The following is a 7,500-nucleotide window of genomic DNA, read 5'->3' on the forward strand; positions in this document are numbered from 1 at the left end:
AAGATGACTGAGGCGTGATCTAATAACCATATAAAAGGGGACAATACAAATATCTCTTGGAGGATCTGTTTCTACCAAGGAAGGTGATGTCACAAGGGGGCATTCTCTGCGTCTGGAGGAGAGAAGGTTTTTCCACCAACATAGAAGAGGATTCTTTACTGATACGGCAGTGAGAATCTGGAATTCCTTGCCTGAGGAGGAGGTGGTGATGGTGAACACAGTTGAGGGGATCAAGAGAGCCCTGGATGTCTTCCTGGAGCATAACAATATTGTATCTTACAGTTCTTAGGGTCTTTAGAAGGACGTAGATCTGGGGATTGATTCTGACGGAATGTAGGCTGGACTGGATGGACAAATGTCTTTTTTCGGCCTTGCTAACTATGTTAGCCCCAGAGGATATAGAATAGGGAAGGCCCAAAAGGATGGTAAGCGAAAACAGGGCAGCAAGAGCCCAAAGACTTTTTTGCAAGTGTCTGTAAAGTCAACGATGAAAGGAGGCGCAATGCAACGGTCAGCAAACGAGGAAAAGAGCTGCTCTGCATTGGCCGGGAATCGAACCCGAGCCTCCCGCGTGGCAGGCGAGAAATCTACCACTGAACCACCAATGCTTGGATGCGTCTGTGATGTCTGTGGTGTCCGCCACACCAAGGATCTGACAGCTACCTGCGCGCGACCGGACCGTGCCGCGAGCAGCTCCGATGCGCCGGCAGGCGTCAGAATCCCGGCTAGCTCAGTCGGTAGAGCATGAGACTCTTAATCTCAGGGTCGTGGCTTCGAGCCCCACGTTGTGTGCTTGCTTCTTACCTCCTTTTACTGCTTGTGCTAACCCACGTCATCCCAGAAAACCGCCTGCGGAATGCCCTCTTCTGCTACAAAACACGAGAAACCGCATGGCTGGATCTGGATAAGTTGGAAACTTGGGCCGAAAGGTTGCAGATGCGGGTAACCAATGATAAATGGAAGGTTATACACGTGGGAAGAAGGAATCGCTATCACCATTACACACTGAATGGTTAGACCGCATGTGGAGTACTGTGTACAGTTTTGGGCACCGGTGCTCAGGAAGGATATAATGGAACTAGAGCGAGTACAAAGGAGGGCAACAAAATGAATAAAGGGGATAGGGGAACTACAATACACAGAGAGATTAGCAAAATTAGGATTATTTAGTCTAGAAAAAAGATGACTGAGGCGTGATCTAATAACCATATAAAAGGGGACAATACAAATATCTCTTGGAGGATCTGTTTCTACCAAGGAAGGTGACGTCACAAGGGGGCATTCTCTGCGTCTGGAGGAGAGAAGGTTTTTCCACCAACATAGAAGAGGATTCTTTACTGATAGGGCAGTGAGAATCTGGAATTCCTTGCCTGAGGAGGAGGTGGGGATGGTGAACACAGTTGAGGGGATCAAGAGAGCCCTGGATGTCTTCCTGGAGCATAACAATATTGTATCTTACAGTTCTTAGGGTCTTTAGAAGGACGTAGATCTGGGGATTGATTCTGACGGAATGTAGGCTGGACTGGAAGGACAAATGTCTTTTTTCGGCCTTGCTAACTATGTTAGCCCCAGAGGATATAGAATAGGGAAGGCCCAAAAGGATGGTGAGCGAAAACAGGGCAGGAAGAGCCCAAAGACTTTTTTGCAAGTGTCTGTAAAGTCAACGATGAAAGGAGGCGCAATGCAACGGTCAGCAAACGAGGAAAAGAGCTGCTCTGCATTGGCCGGGAATCGAACCCGGGCCTCCCGCGTGGCAGGCTAGAATTCTACCACTGAACCACCAATGCTTGGATGCGTCTGCGATGTCGGTGGTGTCCGCCACACCCAGGATCTGACAGCTACCTGCGCGCGACCGGACCGTGCCGCGTGCAGCTCCGATGCGCCGGCAGGGGTCAGAAGCCCGGCTAGCTCAGTCGGTAGAGCATGAGACTCTTAATCTCAGGGTCGTGGGTTCGAGCCCCACGTTGGGCGCTTGCTTCTTACCTCCTTTTACTGCTTGTGCTAACCCACGTCATCCCAGAAAACCGCCTGCGGAATGCCCTCTTCTGCTACAAAACACGAGAAACCGCATGGCTGGATCTGGATAAGTTGGAAACTTGGGCCGAAAGGTGGCAGATGCGGGTAACCAATGATAAATGGAAGGTTATACACGTGGGAAGAAGGAATCGCTATCACCATTACACACTGAATGGTTAGACCGCATGTGGAGTACTGTGTACAGTTTTGGGCACCGGTGCTCAGGAAGGATATAATGGAACTAGAGCGAGTACAAAGGAGGGCAACAAAATGAATAAAGGGGATAGGGGAACTACAATACACAGAGAGATTAGCAAAATTAGGATTATTTAGTCTAGAAAAAAGATGACTGAGGCGTGATCTAATAACCATATAAAAGGGGACAATACAAATATCTCTTGGAGGATCTGTTTCTACCAAGGAAGGTGACGTCACAAGGGGGCATTCTCTGCGTCTGGAGGAGAGAAGGTTTTTCCACCAACATAGAAGAGGATTCTTTACTGATAGGGCAGTGAGAATCTGGAATTCCTTGCCTGAGGAGGAGGTGGTGATGGTGAACACAGTTGAGGGGATCAAGAGAGCCCTGGATGTCTTCCTGGAGCATAACAATATTGTATCTTACAGTTCTTAGGGTCTTTAGAAGGACGTAGATCTGGGGATTGATTCTGACGGAATGTAGGCTGGACTGGATGGACAAATGTCTTTTTTCGGCCTTGCTAACTATGTTAGCCCCAGAGGATATAGAATAGGGAAGGCCCAAAAGGATGGTGAGCGAAAACAGGGCAGCAAGAGCCCAAAGACTTTTTTGCAAGTGTCTGTAAAGTCAACGATGAAAGGAGGCGCAATGCAACGGTCAGCAAACGAGGAAAAGAGCTGCTCTGCATTGGCCGGGAATCGAACCCGGGCCTCCCGCGTGGCAGGCGAGAATTCTACCACTGAACCACCAATGCTTGGATGCGTCTGTGATGTCGGTGGTGTCCGCCACACCCAGGATCTGACAGCTACCTGCGCGCGACCGGACCGTGCCGCGTGCAGCTCCGATGCGCCGGCAGGCGTCAGAAGCCCGGCTAGCTTAGTCGGTAGAGCATGAGACTCTTAATCTCAGGGTCGTGGGTTCGAGCCCCACGTTGGGCGCTTGCTTCTTACCTCCTTTTACTGCTTGTGCTAACCCACGTCATCCCAGAAAACCGCCTGCGGAATGCCCTCTTCTGCTACAAAACACGAGAAACCGCATGGCTGGATCTGGATAAGTTGGAAACTTGGGCCGAAAGGTGGCAGATGCGGGTAACCAATGATAAATGGAAGGTTATACACGTGGGAAGAAGGAATCGCTATCACCATTACACACTGAATGGTTAGACCGCATGTGGAGTACTGTGTACAGTTTTGGGCACCGGTGCTCAGGAAGGATATAATGGAACTAGAGCGAGTACAAAGGAGGGCAACAAAATGAATAAAGGGGATAGGGGAACTACAATACACAGAGAGATTAGCAAAATTAGGATTATTTAGTCTAGAAAAAAGATGACTGAGGCGTGATCTAATAACCATATAAAAGGGGACAATACAAATATCTCTTGGAGGATCTGTTTCTACCAAGGAAGGTGATGTCACAAGGGGGCATTCTCTGCGTCTGGAGGAGAGAAGGTTTTTCCACCAACATAGAAGAGGATTCTTTACTGATACGGCAGTGAGAATCTGGAATTCCTTGCCTGAGGAGGAGGTGGTGATGGTGAACACAGTTGAGGGGATCAAGAGAGCCCTGGATGTCTTCCTGGAGCATAACAATATTGTATCTTACAGTTCTTAGGGTCTTTAGAAGGACGTAGATCTGGGGATTGATTCTGACGGAATGTAGGCTGGACTGGATGGACAAATGTCTTTTTTCGGCCTTGCTAACTATGTTAGCCCCAGAGGATATAGAATAGGGAAGGCCCAAAAGGATGGTAAGCGAAAACAGGGCAGCAAGAGCCCAAAGACTTTTTTGCAAGTGTCTGTAAAGTCAACGATGAAAGGAGGCGCAATGCAACGGTCAGCAAACGAGGAAAAGAGCTGCTCTGCATTGGCCAGGAATCGAACCCGAGCCTCCCGCGTGGCAGGCGAGAAATCTACCACTGAACCACCAATGCTTGGATGCGTCTGTGATGTCTGTGGTGTCCGCCACACCAAGGATCTGACAGCTACCTGCGCGCGACCGGACCGTGCCGCGAGCAGCTCCGATGCGCCGGCAGGCGTCAGAATCCCGGCTAGCTCAGTCGGTAGAGCATGAGACTCTTAATCTCAGGGTCGTGGCTTCGAGCCCCACGTTGGGTGCTTGCTTCTTACCTCCTTTTACTGCTTGTGCTAACCCACGTCATCCCAGAAAACCGCCTGCGGAATGCCCTCTTCTGCTACAAAACACGAGAAACCGCATGGCTGGATCTGGATAAGTTGGAAACTTGGGCCGAAAGGTTGCAGATGCGGGTAACCAATGATAAATGGAAGGTTATACACGTGGGAAGAAGGAATCGCTATCACCATTACACACTGAATGGTTAGACCGCATGTGGAGTACTGTGTACAGTTTTGGGCACCGGTGCTCAGGAAGGATATAATGGAACTAGAGCGAGTACAAAGGAGGGCAACAAAATGAATAAAGGGGATAGGGGAACTACAATACACAGAGAGATTAGCAAAATTAGGATTATTTAGTCTAGAAAAAAGATGACTGAGGCGTGATCTAATAACCATATAAAAGGGGACAATACAAATATCTCTTGGAGGATCTGTTTCTACCAAGGAAGGTGACGTCACAAGGGGGCATTCTCTGCGTCTGGAGGAGAGAAGGTTTTTCCACCAACATAGAAGAGGATTCTTTACTGATAGGGCAGTGAGAATCTGGAATTCCTTGCCTGAGGAGGAGGTGGGGATGGTGAACACAGTTGAGGGGATCAAGAGAGCCCTGGATGTCTTCCTGGAGCATAACAATATTGTATCTTACAGTTCTTAGGGTCTTTAGAAGGACGTAGATCTGGGGATTGATTCTGACGGAATGTAGGCTGGACTGGATGGACAAATGTCTTTTTTCGGCCTTGCTAACTATGTTAGCCCCAGAGGATATAGAATAGGGAAGGCCCAAAAGGATGGTGAGCGAAAACAGGGCAGGAAGAGCCCAAAGACTTTTTTGCAAGTGTCTGTAAAGTCAACGATGAAAGGAGGCGCAATGCAACGGTCAGCAAACGAGGAAAAGAGCTGCTCTGCATTGGCCGGGAATCGAACCCGGGCCTCCCGCGTGGCAGGCTAGAATTCTACCACTGAACCACCAATGCTTGGATGCGTCTGCGATGTCGGTGGTGTCCGCCACACCCAGGATCTGACAGCTACCTGCGCGCGACCGGACCGTGCCGCGTGCAGCTCCGATGCGCCGGCAGGCGTCAGAAGCCCGGCTAGCTCAGTCGGTAGAGCATGAGACTCTTAATCTCAGGGTCGTGGGTTCGAGCCCCACGTTGGGCGCTTGCTTCTTACCTCCTTTTACTGCTTGTGCTAACCCACGTCATCCCAGAAAACCGCCTGCGGAATGCCCTCTTCTGCTACAAAACACGAGAAACCGCATGGCTGGATCTGGATAAGTTGGAAACTTGGGCCGAAAGGTGGCACATGCGGGTAACCAATGATAAATGGAAGGTTATACACGTGGGAAGAAGGAATCGCTATCACCATTACACACTGAATGGTTAGACCGCATGTGGAGTACTGTGTACAGTTTTGGGCACCGGTGCTCAGGAAGGATATAATGGAACTAGAGCGAGTACAAAGGAGGGCAACAAAATGAATAAAGGGGATAGGGGAACTACAATACACAGAGAGATTAGCAAAATTAGGATTATTTAGTCTAGAAAAAAGATGACTGAGGCGTGATCTAATAACCATATAAAAGGGGACAATACAAATATCTCTTGGAGGATCTGTTTCTACCAAGGAAGGTGACGTCACAAGGGGGCATTCTCTGCGTCTGGAGGAGAGAAGGTTTTTCCACCAACATAGAAGAGGATTCTTTACTGATAGGGCAGTGAGAATCTGGAATTCCTTGCCTGAGGAGGAGGTGGTGATGGTGAACACAGTTGAGGGGATCAAGAGAGCCCTGGATGTCTTCCTGGAGCATAACAATATTGTATCTTACAGTTCTTAGGGTCTTTAGAAGGACGTAGATCTGGGGATTGATTCTGACGGAATGTAGGCTGGACTGGATGGACAAATGTCTTTTTTCGGCCTTGCTAACTATGTTAGCCCCAGAGGATATAGAATAGGGAAGGCCCAAAAGGATGGTGAGCAAAAACAGGGCAGCAAGAGCCCAAAGACTTTTTTGCAAGTGTCTGTAAAGTCAACGATGAAAGGAGGCGCAATGCAACGGTCAGCAAACGAGGAAAAGAGCTGCTCTGCATTGGCCGGGAATCGAACCCAGGCCTCCCGCGTGGCAGGCGAGAATTCTACCACTGAACCACCACTGCTTGGATGCGTCTGTGATGTCGGTGGTGTCCGCCACACCCAGGATCTGACAGCTACCTGCGCGCGACCGGACCGTGCCGCGTACAGCTCCGATGCGCCGGCAGGCGTCAGAAGCGCGGCTAGCTCAGTCGGTACAGCATGAGACTCTTAATCTCAGGGTCGTGGGTTCGAGCCCCACGTTGGGCGCTTGCTTTTTACTGCTTGTGCTAACCCACGTCATCCCAGAAAACCGCCTGCGGAATGCCCTCTTCTGCTACAAAACACGAGAAACCGCATGGCTGGATCTGGATAAGTTGGAAACTTGGGCCGAAAGGTGGCAGATGCGGGTAACCAATGATAAATGGAAGGTTATTCACGTGGGAAGAAGGAATCGCTATCACCATTACACACTGAATGGTTAGACCGCATGTGGAGTACTGTGTACAGTTTTGGGCACCGGTGCTCAGGAAGGATATAATGGAACTAGAGCGAGTACAAAGGAGGGCAACAAAATGAATAAAGGGGATAGGGGAACTACAATACACAGAGAGATTAGCAAAATTAGGATTATTTAGTCTAGAAAAAAGATGACTGAGGCGTGATCTAATAACCATATAAAAGGGGACAATACAAATATCTCTTGGAGGATCTGTTTCTACCAAGGAAGGTGACGTCACAAGGGGGCATTCTCTGCATCTGGAGGAGAGAAGGTTTTTCCACCAACATAGAAGAGGATTCTTTACTGATAGGGCAGTGAGAATCTGGAATTCCTTGCCTGAGGAGGAGGTGGTGATGGTGAACACAGTTGAGGGGATCAAGAGAGCCCTGGATGTCTTCCTGGAGCATAACAATATTGTATCTTACAGTTCTTAGGGTCTTTAGAAGGACGTAGATCTGGGGATTGATTCTGACGGAATGTAGGCTGGACTGGATGGACAAATGTCTTTTTTCGGCCTTGCTAACTATGTTAGCCCCAGAGGATATAGAATAGGGAAGGCCCAAAAGGATGGTGAGCGAAAA

The 7,500-nt window shown here is 49.2% G+C and overlaps 4 non-coding genes across 4 annotated transcripts; 3 read left to right on the plus strand and 1 right to left on the minus strand.

The window, feature by feature from the left end:
- Positions 1–1,898: 1,898 nt before the first annotated feature.
- TRNAK-CUU (transfer RNA lysine (anticodon CUU)) lies at positions 1,899–1,971 on the plus strand. The gene has a single exon. It is a non-coding gene; the product is annotated as a tRNA-Lys (tRNA).
- Positions 1,972–2,895: 924 nt separating this feature from the next.
- Positions 2,896–2,966, minus strand: TRNAG-GCC (transfer RNA glycine (anticodon GCC)). Its single transcript has one exon. It is a non-coding gene; the product is annotated as a tRNA-Gly (tRNA).
- A 111-nt stretch (positions 2,967–3,077) lies between these two features.
- TRNAK-CUU (transfer RNA lysine (anticodon CUU)) lies at positions 3,078–3,150 on the plus strand. The gene has a single exon. It is a non-coding gene; the product is annotated as a tRNA-Lys (tRNA).
- Positions 3,151–5,435: 2,285 nt separating this feature from the next.
- On the plus strand, positions 5,436–5,508 carry TRNAK-CUU (transfer RNA lysine (anticodon CUU)). The gene has a single exon. It is a non-coding gene; the product is annotated as a tRNA-Lys (tRNA).
- The last annotated feature ends 1,992 nt before the right edge of the window (positions 5,509–7,500 follow it).

The sequence above is a fragment of the Dendrobates tinctorius genome, unplaced genomic scaffold (genome assembly GCF_039654945.1).
Source record: "Dendrobates tinctorius isolate UK_male_01 unplaced genomic scaffold, ASM3965494v1 ptg000270l, whole genome shotgun sequence".
Classification (NCBI taxonomy): domain Eukaryota; kingdom Metazoa; phylum Chordata; class Amphibia; order Anura; family Dendrobatidae; genus Dendrobates; species Dendrobates tinctorius.